The sequence below is a fragment of the Peromyscus californicus genome, unplaced genomic scaffold, assembly GCF_007827085.1.
Source record: "Peromyscus californicus insignis strain IS unplaced genomic scaffold, ASM782708v3 Scaffold_14__1_contigs__length_90479793_seg_2, whole genome shotgun sequence".
NCBI lineage: Eukaryota > Metazoa > Chordata > Mammalia > Rodentia > Cricetidae > Peromyscus > Peromyscus californicus.
Window position 1 is genome coordinate 19,800,538 of NW_026294436.1, and position 16,975 is coordinate 19,817,512.

Consider the following 16,975-nt stretch of genomic DNA (forward strand, 5'->3'; position numbering starts at 1 on the left):
GGGGACCTCTGTGAGCACCTGCACTCATGTGCCCATACCCACACACAGACAAATAATTTAAAATAATAAAAAGGAACCTGAAAAAATTACCACCTAAAGCCGGGCGGTGGCGGTGGGGGGCACGCCTTTAATCCCAGCACTCAGGAGGCAGAGCCAGGCGGATCTCTGTGAGTTTGAGGCCAGCCTGGTCTACAGAGTGAGTTCCAGGAAAGGCGCAAAGCTACACAGAGAAACCCTGTCTCGAAAAACCAAATAAATAAACAAATAAGAAATTACCCCCTAAGATGGGGCGCCCTGCCCACCTCTGTGGCCTTCTCTCCCACAGCTGTGCTATGCTGACGCTCACCTTCCCTTTCCTCACACCAAACCCAGACCCACCGCAGGACCTTTGCACATGCTGTTCCCTCTGCCTGGAGCACTTTCTCTTCCTCCTCTGCCCAGGTATCTGGCTCCTCCTTGTCAGCTGGTTCTTTTGTGGTACTGGGGCCGGAACCCGGGCCAGGCACAGCATTGCCAAGCCCAGTGTCAGCTCGTTTACCTTTTGGTAGTATTCTGTTGCCGAGGAATCTTTGAGAAAAGCTTTATCTCATTTTCCATTAGCCCAGTATCTTTCCGCCACACTGTCGGAACCCAGGATTTACTGAAATGGGTGGGTAGGTGGAAAAAAACGGGATATAAATAAAAGCTCAATTAATTACTGCTGCAGATACCACTCTAACTGTCTCCAGAACCCCTCCCTTCAGTGAGTGCCGACATGAATGGTTTCCTCTGCATCCCTCTTATGGGCAGACCCCCACAGCGGAGAGCCTCACCTTCCCTTCCCTGCCCTTCCCATAGGTCCATCACCCCTCCTGTCCCATAAGCTGCCTGGTTCCCAGCATCCCTGAGGCCACAGCCTGAGTTCACCCCTACCTAGACCTTTCTAATAGCTTCTCCATTGATTTTCTCTGCCCCTGGTCAGAATGCTGCAAGAGTGCCCCCCACCCAACCCCCAGTATAAAGTGCTCATGTCATTGTCTGCCAAAACCCTCCCGTATTTCCACTGCTTACAGGGTAAGGACTAAATTCCATTTTCCAGCCTGTCCAGGCCGTCCTGACTGGGTTCAGCATTGTCCTCTCAGCCCTGCTTCCTGGTCATTAGAGTCTGGGGTCCCCTCCTCATAGACCTGCTTTCCACCTGAGGACGCTCTGTGCACATTGCTCCCTCTATGTGAGGACCGGTCTCCTTGCCCCTCCCTGTTCTCTGCTCTGTGGGGAAGGCCCTGGGCATCACAGTTGTTTATCTCCACACATACCAGCTTTCCTCCATCAGCGAGTCTCCATCCCTGGTATGCACCCGAGTCACTGGAGGGATTCTGAAATCCAGATTGCTGGCCTTCCCTGGAGTTCCTCGCTCAACTTGACTTCTCAAGTTGAACAGGCTTCCAGCTGATCGGGATCCGCCGTTAGGGGCCATCTTGAGAACCTTGAGACTCCTCATGGGGCAGGGATGACACAGGGGTGCCTATGACGTCTGGAGAGAGACACTATTGTCTGTGTGTATTATGATGAAATGGCCACGGCCCGTGACAGCAGTAGGCACTCTCAGAGCTCAGGGCTTTACTATGTTACCTCATTGTAATCCTTTTGGTAAGGGAGGCTATGTCATCTCTGTTTTAGCAACTAGTAGGGAAACTGAGCTGTCTAGAAGTGTACAGAAATCCAACCCGAGAGGAGTTGCTGCGGGTGATTTCACTGCTGTGTTCTTACCATGATGCCGCAGCTGACTTTAGCATTCTTGGTGCCCGGAGCTTCATGCCCCTCACCAAATGAGCACACCAACGAATTAATGACTCCTGAACACCTTATTTTCTATGAACAGTCAAGTCTCACCAAGGCTTCTGACATTTGATTGGGAGGTAAAGTAAAAACTATGAAGACTCCACACCTGGATCTCAAGAAGTAATTTTTTAAAAAAGTCGCATGTTCAGAAAATTTGGGGAGATCTTTCTTCTAGCATGGGGAGTGGAGTTTCAAGGAGCAAATAGTAACATTCTCTGGGCTGGGTATTTAGCAAGTCTGATAACTGTATTTCATGAAGCCCGTCCTTTCATGGTAGTTGGGAGGCAGGTCTCATGGTACCTGCTACTGGTGTATTGCTTTAGTGTGCTGAGGTTTTAAATGTGTCGTTTGCCAAGTATGGAGGGGATGTGAGAAGAGAAAAGGCTAGAGACACGGTGGCCAGAGCTCATGGTGGGCCTGTGTGCACTAACCACACTAATCCACAGGAGGGTAGCAGAGCACACATGGTCCACAGACCAGGCCCTTCAAAAGGGTTTGCTGGGTGGTGATCCACTGCTGTAGCACTTGCCAGGAACTGGGGGGGTGGAGGGTGGGAGGTGGAGGGGGTGTCTTGACTATCCCTCCCTGCAGTTCTGTTACTGTGGGTCTGGTGGACTTCTGAGCCAGGTGCGTGAAAGCAGTTCCTGGCCAATAGGAAGTCTGGCCCCGGTCTCCTGCTTCCTTCACTAGCAGCCTACTGGGGAACAGGTCTCCTCTGTCTTCAGGAGTGCCTCTCCCTCCAGAGCTGTCAGGGCAGGAGCCCTGGCAGAGAGGTGGCCTACACCCTGATAACGCTTGCCGCTCCTCCACCCAGGGAGCCCCGCCCAGCCCCGAGCACTCCTTCCTGTTCTGGTCTGAATACTTCCTGCAGGAAGGAGCCAAGTAGGCAGCTGGACACCTACCTGGACCTCTGGTGCACCGAGGAGCTGCTCAGGTCATTCCAGGGATTGCTGGGAGGCAGACATGCAGAGGCCAGGGCTCTGCCCACAGGTGTTCAAGAGCCGGCTGATGAAGCCCGTGTAGTTTCCTAGAGGCTGTGCGGGTCACCAAGAGTCCAGTAGATCCTCAGCCTGTGGGTCCCCAGAGGAGACACTCTAGGCCCTAAGGTGGAGCCACCAAGAACTGTTCTGCTGTCCTTTGGACAGGATGGAAGAGAGAAGCCACAGGGCAGCAATTCTGGCATAGTGGACCTGTCAGCTCTGTCTCGAGAAAGGCAAATGTCACTCAAGACAGGAAAGAATGGGACAGATAAGCAGAAGGCAAGGGATGATCCAGGGTGCAGACAAACTCACTTACAGATGAGGAAAACTGAGGCCCAGCAGTCAAGTGCCCAGTGTAAAGGTGCTGCATTAGTCAGGGGTGGAGCTGAGTCTGGAACCCGAGTTATCCATCCAACATCCCCCTGATTCCCAGATGGTGTGGTCTGAGTGAATGAGGCCAGGGTGGCCAAGGTCTCTGGGTAAGAGCTAGGCACTGAGGGGCAGTTAAGTCCATCAGTTTAGTGACCACCAGGACCATGTGGGGAGTGGGGAATAGGGATGATCTTTGAAGGGCTGTGAAGAGTGAGTGAGGTGAGCTTGGTCCTGGAGCACGAAGGCAGGACCACAGAGGCGCTTTTGTGGGGGGATCCTCCTTCCTCAGGCCTCCTCCTCAGCCTTTCCCAGGAGCAGTTTGCTTCTCAGCTGGGCTAACAGAGGAAAGATTTAGACTTGGCAAAGAATACTTGCTTTCTCAGCTCTACCTCCCCCGTCCTGCCAGCCCCATAAGCCCTTGTACATCTCCCATTTTGCTCCCCAGAAGGAAGGCACCATGCCCAGCCCAGTCATCCATTTGGCTTCTCCTACCCCTTGGAGCCTCGGTGTCCCCTAGAAGCAGCCACCCTCCTGGCTCAGGCTTCTAGGTGAGGCAGAGCTTTGTCTGAAGCTCTGGCCCTCTGTCTGCCAAAGAGGAAACCCGCCCAGCAGGCCTGTCTGCTGGCTGCCCTCTCCAGTTACCTGAGGGTTGTACGGCATGAGGCCTGAGGTCCTTGTCCCCTTCTTTTCCCCTCTTGCCTCCTGGAATCCCTTTCCCAACCCTACTTTGCTCCATCAACCTCTCAAGGCCGGAGACTCCCCCAAGAGCCCCTCATTTCTGGCTGCCTAGAAGCCGACTCGGCCCCACCTGTACCAGGCATCCTTGCCAAGTCCTGGAGAGCCGGGCAGGTGAACGGGCCTGGCGCTGGGCCCTTCCTCACAACTTCCCTGCCCCTTTAGCTGAGAGGCTTTCCCTGAGTCATTGAGGACCAGCCTGGCAGCTCATCTAGGGAGGGGAGGAGAGGGAAACCCTCCCAAGAGAGCGGCTAGGCTCCTGTGTGCTGACCTGCTCTGGGTAGGGATGAGGGTTGTCCCTCAGGTACCTCCCCAGGCCCCTGACTTTACCCCATCAAATCTCCCCTATATCCCCACTCCCCTCATCTGTCTCTTCCTGGGTGCTGGGATGGGGGTGTTCTCTTGTGCCTTCTAACGTAGATTCTTTTTTAAGAAAAGTACTTCAGCTTTTGGCAAAAATGATGCTTACACAGGGGTGCTCATACACTGTGTCGAGATTCACTCAGGTTTGAGTGGGGAGAGGTTGCTTTTCTGCTCTTCTTTTTTCTTTTAAGACAAGGTCCCATGTAGCCCAGGCTGGCCTTGAACTCATTAAATAGCCAAGGATAGCTTTAAGCTTCTGATTCTCTTGCCTATACCACATTTTATGAAGTGTTCATTTTGAACTCGGGGCTTCATTTCATGTGTCCTGGACCAACTGAGCCCACATCCTCAGCCCAGGCTGCTTTTTAATTTTTTTTCATTCAAGACAGTCCATTAACAAATAATGATAGAATTATCACGTGGGTGGGGCCTTGCAGGGACTTGACATTTAATCTCTGCTTCTTGGGATATTTCTAAGTTCAGAAATGACCTCCATAGTATAGTCTCCAGCTTTGTGTCCAGGATGCAGCTGAGATGTTAACCCTGGAAGTTAAGGGCAAATCACTCCCACTCCCTTCTGATCCTGGTTATGAAACCAAGGTATCCATCACACTTACCCATTGTCATAGAGAATCTACTTTCCCAGAGAGATGTCAGCGGAAGGAAACTGAGGCACAGTGGAGGAGAGAAAAGGGGGAGCCTTATTGTTTATAGCTCATCAATAGTGCAGAACACAGGTGTTGGGGGTGTGACCAGCATCTTCATCCAAGGTCACCAGAGACCAGTCTGGGTTGAAGACTAGGAGATCCTGGTGTTTTATAAATGGGTCCCAGATCTCTCCTAATCTTTTTCCTTTAAATTCATTGTGTTGGGGATATGGAAGTATCAGGATTCCAGCAAAGCCCTCCTGATACCCGGAGATGGTCCCTCTGTATGGGGACCGTCACAGAGCTGAAAGGCAGACTGGTGCATGACGCCCCACCATAGTGCCAAGCCCATGGCCAAAATTTCTAGCTTTCTGCAGTCTCCCATGGGAAGACTCTGAAAATGCTGCTTACCCATGTGCAGGCCCGGATGCCCTCTGGGGGGCAGCCTTGTCCTGGCTGTGGGAGGGCGGAAAGGCTGCGCCCACCAACCCCTTCTTCTCTGAGGGGAGGGCTGCAAGGGCGCTTAGCAGCTTGTCACTGGTGTGGATGGAGTTAAACCTTTCCGGGGACTATTTACTCCTGATCCTAAGTGACAGCTTGGGGAGGGAGAGTCACGTGGTCCTGAAATCCCCACGGGAGCCGATGGAGCATGCCCAGCTGCTTCTGCCTGGGAAAGGTGCTGGATCCTGCAGTAACCACAACAGCATCCTCTCCCCGGAGCCAGGGACCTGCCAGCGGGAAGGATGACTGATTAGATCAGATTAGATCCAGTGCCCCGCTCTTCGGAAGGGGTCCCCAGGGGCGGGGGAGGAGGACCCCAGCAGGCCCGAGCTGGGGGAGGAGTGCCTCTGGAATCGCACTTAGCGCTCTCAGCGCGGGATCACACCTCCGAGGCCCAGCCGGTGAGTCCGTTTAGGTGCATCATATCTAGGAGGTGGGAGGAAGAAGGCTGGGCTGGGGCAGGGCTGGCAGCCGATGCTGGCCGCACAGGCCAAGGTTGCATGCACTGCAGTGAACTGCCTTCTTCATCCTCAGCCTTGGCAGCCTTCCTTGGGGATCATGGATGCTGCGAATGCTAATTATAGCCTTTCTGTGACCTCACCCCCTTCTGAATCCCCCAGAAGGGCCGGCACCATCTGAATTGATTTCGTTTGAATTGCGTCTCTGGGAGAGGGCAGCCTTGGGGCTGCCAACCTCCAAGGTCCAGCCCCACCCTACCTCTAATCTTATAGGAAGGAGAGATGGAAGGGTTCAGGGGTCAGGTTCAGGTCGGTGGAGGCTCTCTTTCAGTGGGAGGGGTCAGAGACTCTTGGTTTCTCAGGGGGGCATCCGCGGTTCTTTAGGTAGCTGCTGAAGGGTATGTGGGCAGGGGGTGATGAAGAGTGAAGGAACATGCAGTGTTGGTAATGGAAAAGCAGGCTGCTGCTGTTTAGAGCCTTGGGACGGGGCTATTGTGTGAGGAGTCTGGGGATGAAGTGGCCAGCAATGGGCAAGGGAGGGGGAGGGGCGAGGAGAGGGGAAAGAGGAGGAGGGAGAAACGGCTACTGGGAGATGCTCTTTGAGCCTGCAGGCCAGTCTGGCGGGGAGAGTGAGAGGTGGGAGACCCTGGATGCAGAGAGAGGCGGGCTAGGGCATGGTGGGAGGAGGGGAGCGGAGGAGAGAGAGAAGGACAGGGTCCCCAGTAAATGTCCCAAGAGGTGGTGGCCTTCTGGACTGGGCAGCTCTTCCCAAGTCCCTCTAGACCTCTCGCTCTCCATCTGGCATCTTCCAGTGGCGCACTCCGGCACGGGTCTTCAGCATGTGTGGGCGGAGCCCTGGCTGGCACGCCTCTGCCGGAGCCCCTGTCCAGATGGCTGCGGGGCACTGCAGGTGCCAGCTTGGTCCCCAACCCGGGACCTCTGAGCCCTGTGGAAGTGAGGAGGGTTCTGAGGCTGCAACTGTCCAGCTGCAGCCTTCACCTCTGGGCAGCTGCGTTTTAACCTGGGCAAGAGCCGAGTCCATCCTGCCAGCGGAGAGGGGTGGGCCCCTGTCACCGAGGCTCGGCCGGCCGGCGGTCGAAGGGAGAGGGGAGCAGGGCGGCAGTGCTCCCAGAGCCGTGGCAAGAGCAGCCCCCGTGCACCTGCACAAACGCAGAGCTTTTCTTGCAGAAAAGAGCAGGGTTCTGTGTCTCCGCACAACCGCGCAGTGCTGGGCCACAGATATGAATTATTAAAAGCCCTTGGTTTCCCCATCGGGTGGCGAGGTGATAAACGTGTTAGCGCCGTGTGTAATTAATCCTGGTGGCGTGCTGCGTGGGCTGGAGACAAAGGGGCCTCCCTCCCCCCCAATTCGGCTGCTTTTTTCTTTTTTCCACAGGAAGGCTATGGTGCAGGACGCATTACATAGATAATTACATTTAGTGTGTCTGCCTGGATGATTGAGTTAGATTCTTCCTGCTCGGTGCAAATGAAGTAATTACTGAGGAAATCGAGGAGCCCGGCGCCTGCCCTGGGAGGGCTGCCATCACAACCTCCCTCATCTAGGCCCAGAGGCGCCCAGGGGTGGGCTCTGCAAAGGCGCTCTGGGTTCCTAGGACTGACCTGGACTGCACCCCAGACAGGGGTGGGTTGTCACTGGGAGCTGAGTAGGCCGTGGCTGATGCTCTTGTTTTCTCACCACTTGCCCAGCAGCCCATTTGATGGTCCCTGGACATCCATTTGTCCCCAGGGGCAGGGGAGGAGGAAGGTGGCAGCGCCAGTGAGAGCTTGGCCTGAGGGACAAGACCCAAGCAGGAGGTTGACATAGCCAGCCAAACTGGCATGAACTAGTTAAAATGCTCTCAGAACCAAACTTCTTCTGGGAGGAAGTGGGGAGCAGGAAGTCGGAAAGTCTACTTCGGGTGGACTCTTGCTGTGTGTGTATGTGAGCATCCCTGCCACTGACGCTCCTTAACCTGTCTGTACTTGCCTCCCCCCAAGCCCCTCTGAGCCCTCCGACAGCCTGGGGGACTCCCGGGGACCCAGCCTCCTTACTTCACAACAACTTCCTGCATGGTGGGAACATTCCCCTGTCTGAGTCAGACCCTTTGGTTCTGGGGCTTTGAAGCTTCACAAAACAGGCAGGCTTCTCTTTCACAGAGGATTAAAAAAAAAAAAATGTGTTGCTTTTGAATACGCTGTTTATAGTCTACATGTGGGTGAAGTGTGTTTCACATAGCCATTTTTGAACATTTTAGGCTGTCAGCTTTATTTTCCTTTTACAAATAAACACAATATGTACAGTTTTTGTTTATAAGGGTCTTCCCATGCTCCCCTGATATTTAGGATTTCTTCCCTTAGTATAAACCTCAAGACACAGAATTGATATGATGGTCTATACTTCAAAAATTCTATTCTGTACTAAAATAGTTATTTAACATAGAAACATGAAAAGAGATTTGGTATCTACTTCAAACATTTTGGTTGATGTATCTTTTTAGATTTCATTCACAAACATATGAGTAGATTTGTTGTGACAGCATACATACATGCCATAAAGTTTTGTTTTTTTGTTTTGAGACAGAGTCTAACTATAGGCCTGGCTGGCCTGGAACTTGCTATATAAACCAGGATGTCCTCAAACTCATAGCCATCTATCTGCCTCCTAAGCTGGGATTAAAAGTATGTTCTAATATGCCTGAATCATTCAAATTTTTAGCCAGCTGTATATTGCTGTCATATAAGCATTTTCCATGTCGTTATTGTTTTTTACAATATTTTAAAGTGGTTTCCTAATATTTCATTACGTGTTTGTTCCAAATTTTCACCTTTATGTTAAAGTGGCTATTTCAAAATTTTCACCTTTTATAAACAATTATAAAATGAAATACACATATTCCAATCATTATACATATCGATGATATTTCCCCCTTGGGTTACATTTCTAAAAATAAAATTGCTGCTTACTTTAAAATATTTGGATAAAGTTGACCAAATTCTGTGTGCAAAAGCACTTACTCACATTCCTAGTAGTTGTATTTAAGAATGCATTTTGTAGCTGGGCTGTGGTGGCGCACGTCTTTAATCCTAGCACTTGGGAGGTAGAGGCAGGTAGATCTCCAAGTTCGAGACCAGCCTGGTCTACAGAGTGAATTTTGGGACAGCCAGGGCTATACAGAGAAACCTTGCCTCCAAAAAAAAAAATGCATTTTGTGGGGCTGGAGAGATGGCTCAGTGGTTATGGGCATGCACTGCCGTTCCAGAAGACCGGAGTTCAGTTTCCAGCATTGACTTCAGGTGCTCACAGCCACTGTGACTCCAGGTCTGGGAGGATCCTACGCCTCTGACTTCCAGAAGCACCTGCGCTCACATGCACAAACTCAGACCACCCATCCCCCAGGATTTTAAAATTTAAATAATTTTTTTAAAGAATGCATTTCGCAGGCCAGTGGAGATGGCTCACTCATAAGTGTTTGCTGTGCAAAGCATGAGGGCTCATCAGTATGGCTGTAATCAGCACTGGAGAGAAAGAGGAACCTTGGGGATTGCCAGCAGCAAGTCTAACCAAATCCGTGAGCTCCAGATTCAGGGAGAGACCTATCTCAAAAAGTAGGTGGAGAGCAGTAAAGGAAGATACCCAACATTGACCTTTGGCCTCCACATTCATGCATACACAAATATGAATGTGTACATGCATACACACACACACACACACACACACACACACACACACACACACGCACACACGCACCATACACACAGAAATTTGTGACATGACTACCAGCCCATATATGATAACATCTTTTATGGCAGTAATTTGATTTCTTTGCCATTTCAACTGTTTTGATGAGTAGTAAGATCTAATATTTTGCGGGTTTTGTGCAGTCATTCAAAAGCCAGACAGGTGTGCTGTTGGGAATGCAGTGGGGCAGTAGGTATGGAGGTGCCTGTTGATCTCTGTAGACCTGTAGATGTTAGTCCTTATTGTGTGGATTCAGGCGATGTGGAGACAGACACCTGTGTCCTGTAGGATAAACGTTTGGTTCTAGGCTGCTCAGTTTACCTGGTTACATTTGTGCCTTCCTGGGGTTGGCAGGAACTCTGCTCTTCAGGCTTAGAGTGCTTGGTGAAGGTGAGGCCTCGCCTTAGCATTGGAGTCACTGTCTGCCCGGTCTGACTCATTGCCTGAGAGGATCATGCATCTCTAATTGCAAATGCCAATTTGCTTCTAATTAGTCAAATGTTTGCAATTACCCTGTTAAGTTCAACCCGGCTCTGGGTGTTGAGGTCATTTTTCTTGATTTTGCTTGTTTCCTGGGTCATCATGAACATCGGTGGCTTTCTGGAGACTGCAGTCAGCCTGTTGGCCTCACCTGAACCTGGGGCTACCTCACTGCAGGTATGAAAGGACACAAAAGCTGTTTGGGTCGGTTATGGACGGGAGCATGGTGCAGTGCTCAGAGACTTGCTGGAACCACAAGGGAGGCTTAGAATGCAGATTCCCTCTTATTCCCATCCCTCTGACATCCTCTTCTCTAAGATGGGAGTAATCAATCCACTGTGTACTAGAGGGTCCTAGGTTGCAAAGAATTTTTTTTTCCCCTGAGACAAAGTCCTACAATGTTGTAAAAAAAAAAAAAAAAGAATCTTATAATTCACAGTCTAATAAGGGAGCAGGCAGGTGGGCAAATGATTGTTCTGAATAAAATAGATATATTCTATAGCACAGCCCAGATAGACTTTCCTGTTAGCTCAGTCGTTCTCAACATGTGGGTTGTGACCACCACAGGGGTCATAGATCAGACATCCTGCATATCAGATATTTACATTGCGATTCATAACAGTAGCAAAATTACAGTTAGGAAGTAGCAACGAAATAATTTTATGGTTGGGGGGGTCACCACAACGTGAGGAACTGTGTTAAAGGGTTGCAGCATTAGGAAGGTTAGGTAATCCTGACAGGAAAAGACTTTCACAGACAGAGATGTGGGGTCATCTTAGCTTTGTGACCTTGAACAAGTCCCTTGACTTAAGTTTTGGTGGCTCGGTCAGCACCGTGAGACAACATGCTTGTGAGGATCAACCAAGAAACTTTACATGCCGGGCGGTGGTGGCGCACGCCTTTAATCCCAGCACCCAGGAGGCAGAGGCAGGTGGATCTCTGAGTTGGAGGCCAGCCTGGTCTACAGAGCGAGATCCAGGCTACACTGAGAAACCCTGTCTCGAAAAACCAAAAAAGAAAAAGAAAGAAACAAGACTTTGCAGAAGGCACCCAGAGCATGACCAGCATGGTAAAAACAGAGGGGTTAGTGTGTTTTTATCACGGCCATGTTTCCATGGAGAGACACACACATTGCATGTATGTTGACTCCTGGGCGTGCCCAGAGTGGGAGGAGGGTGGGAGACCCCGAGTTAGGCTGCGTGCGTGCGTGACAGCCAGTGGCTACTCGGTCTGAGAGACTGTCTCTCAGGAGAGGTGACAGCAGCCCTGAAAAAGGCTGTGGGTGGCTGGGGAGAAGGCTCAGCAAGTGACGGAGTTTGCCCCCGACTTCAGCATCGCAGGTCCATACCTGGGACCCACGTGGTGGGAAGAGAGAACTGACTGCTGCAAGTTGTTGTCTGGCCCTGTGAGCTGTGCGCATGCATGCATACACACAGGCAGACACACACGTGTAATTTGAAAGGTTGGCGGCAGTGGTCTAGGGCAACCAGGACTATAGAGAGAGAACAAAAAAAAAACAACAACAACAACAAAAAAGCTTGCCTGGCAGGATCAGGCTTGGGTGACTGAACCAGGGAGGTTTTAGCATGTGGTTCATGCTCCTCACTGGAGGAGACTGCTTCATGGGAAACAGAGGTCCCAGACAGCAGGAACTTAATTCCCTCAGGCATGTAGGCCTCCCAGCCTGGGCCAATCCTGTCAGCAACATCCCAGCTGCTCAGTAGCCTGGCTGGTCCCCTGACCTTCCTATGCAAGGCAGTCTGGTGGCCATGCTGGGTTGCCACGGTAACTGGCAGCCTCCCAGCTGAGTTGCCTGGGTAACCAGCGAGCTGGTATTTGGGGGAGGGGGGTGCTGAGCTGGAGGGTGGGGATCAGCCTCAAAAGAGATGGAGAAGGATAGGGTGGGACAAAGAGGAAGACGGGTGTGTGCTCCCGGGCCGGCCCTCTCCTCTTTCCTTCAGGGGACTGATCGGGAAATCCAGAGAAAAGCGGGACACTGGGTTGTCTCTGCCCCCATGTATGCTTTTACTTGTGTGTGTTTCCCGGCATGGGCCATGCAAACACAGGTCTCAGGCTAGCCCCGCTCTCCCCCTGTAAACATGGTTTCCTCATCTGCAAAACAGAGGGACTGATTTGGATCTGCCTGACCAGTGCAATCCACAGTGGGTCCCCTCTTCCACCTTGATTTTCTCTTTGGTCGATGCTTCCCAAGCTGTCACCTGCTTCCAGGGTCTGAGCCCAGTTTGGTGGCAGGGACTGGGGTCAGGGCTGGGACCTAGAGGTGCGACTCAACCCCTCAGGAGCTTACCATCCCAGTCTGCCGAGGGCAGAGAGCAAGTTACACAGGGGAGGATGCCTTCAAGGAAGTTTGAAAGGTGACCCCTGAGGGGATTGTTTGGGAGACTCATGCTCTTTATCCTGCTCCGGTAACAAGTGTGTTACCTCTGCTTGCCACAGCTTCCTGCTGTATTCCAGGAAGCCTCCCCGCCACCTTCCTCTAAATATAGCCTTGACCCTTCGCTTGATTCACACCCACTGGTGAGTCATGGAACGGGGTTTGAGAAGCACTGTGAGGATGTGAGGAACCCCAGGCTTTGTCTTACGTTCTGAACCACCCGACTATTGCCTGTTGGAACCTTGCAACTTCCATCTGTGAGGTAACCAAGGCTCAGAGGTCACACTACTTGTGAGGGTCACAGAGGCATGTCACAGAGTCAGGGCCTCAACATAGGTATATTGCTCAGATTCACAGTCTGTTCCTTGTCTACTGGCTTAGTTAGAGTTTCTGTTGCTATGAAGAGGCACTATGACCACGGTAACTCTTATAAAGGAAAACATTTCATTGGGGCTGGCTTAAGGTTTCAGAGGTTTAGTCCATTATCATCATGGTGAGTGAGAAACATGGCAGCATGCAGGCAGACATGGTGCTGGAGAAGGAGCTGAGAGTTCTACATCTGGATTGGCAGGCAGCAGGAAGAGAGAGTGACACTGGGCCGGGCTTGAGCATTTGAAACCTCAAAGCATAACCCCCAGTGACACACTTCCTCCAATAAGGCCATACACACTCCTACACGGCCACACCTCCTAATAGTGCCACCCCCTATAAGCCTGTGGGGGCCAATTACACTCAAACCATCACATCTACTGAGTGAGTCTGTTGTCCTGGGCTATTATTCTTGTTCTTTTTTTTTTTTTTTTTTTTAAAAAAAAAAAAAATAGGATCTCACTATGCAGCCCAGGCTGGCCTTGAACTCACAGAGATTTGCTTGCCTCTGCCTCCCAAGTGCTGAGATTAAAGGTGTGCACCACCATGCCCATTGATAGATTCTTTTTATACAGAGAGAAAGATAATTGTCTTGTCATCTCAACGTGAAGGACCTGGACCATACCCAGAACTGGGTTGCTTTTTGTCTGTTGTTGGGGTGTGGAGGGATGGGTTGGAGAACGATGTAGAAAGGGAGGCTGCTCTGAGGTAGCCTGGTTCTCCCTGTGTGAGGGGAGGTGACGGAGGGTAGATTCTCTGTTGGGTTTTTGGAGCCGTGCCTGTGAGTGTCCAGCTTTTGGGAGATGTTTCTGACAGAAAAGGCTTAAACCAGTTCCCAGAGAAAATGGCCTCTCATTTCCTAGCTCCTTCACAGGGCGCCATGGTGGTGCTGACCAGCAGGAGGCTGCAGCGTTTGGGATCCACCACAAGCTGGGTTCTGTGGGAAATCTCAGAGCCTAGAGGCTGAAGTCAGCCGGGGCTAGAGGGATGGGCCCCTAGTGGCTCTGGAATACTCAGGCAGAATGCTGGCCAAACTCACCCGGAGGGTTTAGGAGCACGTGGAGAAATCCATACTGCTGGCCTCCACTTTGAACTGTGTGAGCTTTGTGAACGCAGCGTTCTGTTTCTCAGTCTCTCTGACCAGCTCTCCTTTTAGGTGGAGGGAGGTACTTACTTAAAGAATGGTTGGTGCTACCCATCCCTCCCCACAGGGACTTTGCCCTTTGTAAACAGAGTGGCCAGGTGTTTGCAGCTGAGACATCCCTCACCGTTAGGGTGTATTCCCTTTATAGCCCCAACGGGCAGCCTCGCAGCCTGGACGAGGTGGGGTGGGGCTCAGACCTCAGCAGTGTCTGGATCGATCTTGGCTTCTTGTTACCGTGCTCAGTACCCACAGACCACAGATCGGAATGACCTGCCGGACTTTGTATCCCGAGGATAGAGTACTTGACATGAACAACTTCTGAGAGGATGGTTTTATTTTGTCTCAGGGTTTCAAAAGTTTCACTCGGTCGCTGTAAGGAGGGTATGACCAAACCAAGCATGATGGGAAGGGGGAGGGGCAGAGGGGAGAGAGAGAGAGAGTGTCTCACGTAGCTCAGGTAGGTCAGATAACAGGTACGAGCCACCATGCCAGGTCTCTTTTTTCTACTCTTAATTCCATCCAGTACTACTTAAATTCGTGTGGTTCTTTCCCTTCCTTCCTTCTTGTCTGCTTCCTTTAAAACAAAACAAAATAAACAAAACAAAAACAAGGCCTCAGACATAGCCGAGGATGACCTTGAATTCCTAAGGTTCCTCCCTGGACTTCCTGAGTTACTGTTTGCACCACACCTGGGAATCGACCCCGGGACTTTGTGTATGCCCGATGAGCACTCTGCCAACTGAGCTACATCTCCAGCCTCCGCTTCGTTATCCTTTCTGGAAACACCCTCACAGATACACCCAGAGATGAGCTTTGCTAATGGGTTCTTCTCAGTCCAATCCAGATGACAATCAAGACTAATTACCATAACTGGCAGCCCTCTCAACTGTACAAAAACAACAGCGTTGGAGATACCTGCTTGACTCAGGTGTCAGATTTGAGATTTCTCCCCCTTGATCCCTTTGTAACCCATCAGGTCAGTGTGGTGGGGAGTTCAGGTGGGTGTACAGTTCTGCTTCTAGCTGGGTGACTAGGGACCGGACATGGTGGGTTTCTGATGATAAGAACTGGTAGTTACAGGACTGTACGGGAGTGCAAAGAGGTTGGTTGTCCGGTGCTTAACAATGGACCAACTCACATTGTGAAGATGTGCAAGTATCTTTCACATAGGTGCCCGTCATCTCTGCATTCAAATATTCTGCCGTGTACCCAACCAGTATGCTGTACTCTCAGCTTGCGGAGAGGCATCTTCGATTATCCCTTTGAGCCGATGAAGAAACTATTCCTAAGATGATCATAATGGGAGGTGGGGAAGGAATTAGAACTTATGGATATTTTCATGGTTTTCCCCTAGCCCTCTTATTGCCCCTCTTTTAACACAAACTGTGAGTTAGAGTGAGATAACAGTGCCTCTACCAGTCACTTGTGGCTGCTCACGATGTTCTGCTGACCACCTCTTCCCGGGTGTCCAGGCTGCATGCTGGAGGAGGCAGGTGGCAGGTGCTGGAGGGCCCACATGGCTATGTGGGGCTCACATGTTCATATTCACATGGGGCCAGGCTGGCAGCTTCTCTTAACCTGATCTAGAGGAACTCCGACCGCACTTGAAGGAAGTTCTGAGGCTTTACAGGCAATATCGTGGCAGTGAGGGAGTCAGAGCGTAGTATTCTTCTTCTTGGCTCCCTCCTGCTCATATGCCCTCAGGGGAGTGGTGGCACGGGATGGTAGCTCCTCTAGCAGCCACAACGTCTCACTGCAGCAAGGACTTAAGATCTTCATTTATACCCAGCATAGTCACTGGACTGCAGCTAGCACGGCAGACTTAACCCGGCTTCTGCTTTTCAGTCCTCGCCTCTTACACCTTTCTGCTCTTCCTTGTTAGCTGCCAGCCTGGTGAGACGATTCAGTGAGTAAGGCCCCTGGCACCCTGGTAGCCTGCCGTCACTGCCACTATTGCTATGTATGTTGAGACGTGAGTAAGGATGGTGCCTAGGGTGGCTGATTCCCCGTGCCTCTCGCCAACATTGAGGTCAAGTGACTCTTCAGGGAAAGGAGGGTGTCTTTGTAGTGGCTTTAAGGGGCTGGAGACTAGCTCTCTGGAGAGGAAGCCAGACAGAGTGGGGGGAGAGTTATGCTGCTCTGTTGTAGTGCTGATGGAGTCACTCCTCCACCAGCTCTCTGGTACCTATGCTTGGGAGGATGAACTGTGCACGCGGCTTCTGAGGGAACAAGATGGAGGGCCTTCAAGACCCTGTGTAGGTAGAGTTTTCCTGCCTGGCCCACAGTCAGGACAAATCTCTATCACCTGCCAGTCCCACAGCCCCTCAGACCCGACCAAGTAAACACAGAGACTTATATTGGTTTCAAACTGTATGGCCGTGGCAGGCTTCTTGCTAACTGTTCTTACAGCTTAAATTAATCCATTTCCATTAATCTATACCTTGCCACGTGGCTCGTGGCTTACCGGTATCTTCACATTCTGTTTGTCATCGTGGCGGCTGGCAGCATCTCTCTGACTCAGCCTTCCACTTCCCAGCTTTATTCTCCTCCTGGTTCCGCCTACACTTCCTGCCTAGCCAATGGCCAATCAGTGTTTTAATTATTGACCAATCAGCAACACATTTGCCAAACAGACCATCCCACAGCACCCCTGTCTCGTTGTGAAGAAAGCAGGGCAAAGAGGGAGAGACTAAGATGGCATACACAAACGTCTCTTAGTGAGGAGGAACCTCCAGGGAAGAGGGCTAATTGACTAATATAGGAGGCCTGGCAGGCAGGGACAGAGCTCAGATACCTTTGGACGGGCTGTGCCTGGTTAAGCTCTTCTGGGTTTTATGCAAGGAAGCTCCCCACGGCAAGCTCCTGGTGAGCCCTGGTAGGGAGTGTGAGACTTAGAGAGTCTAGGTCGCGGACAGGACCTTTTTCAACCTAGATGGAAACCATCTGGATCGGGCCCTGCATCTTCTGAATC

The 16,975-nt window shown here is 51.3% G+C and overlaps 1 protein-coding gene across 15 annotated transcripts in view; it reads left to right on the forward strand.

Moving 5' to 3' along the window:
• Window positions 1-16,975, forward strand: part of Plekha6 (pleckstrin homology domain containing A6) — a 141,873-nt gene that overhangs the window by 12,233 nt on the left and 112,665 nt on the right. The window contains exon 1 of one of the 15 annotated variants that reach the window (XM_052736958.1): window positions 5,426-5,820. The exons of the other annotated variants lie outside the window; for them this stretch is intronic. The gene's annotated coding sequence lies outside the window, so the exon portion shown is untranslated. Of the gene's footprint in view, window positions 1-5,425; window positions 5,821-16,975 lie in introns of those variants that run through there. 15 annotated transcript variants of the gene reach the window in all.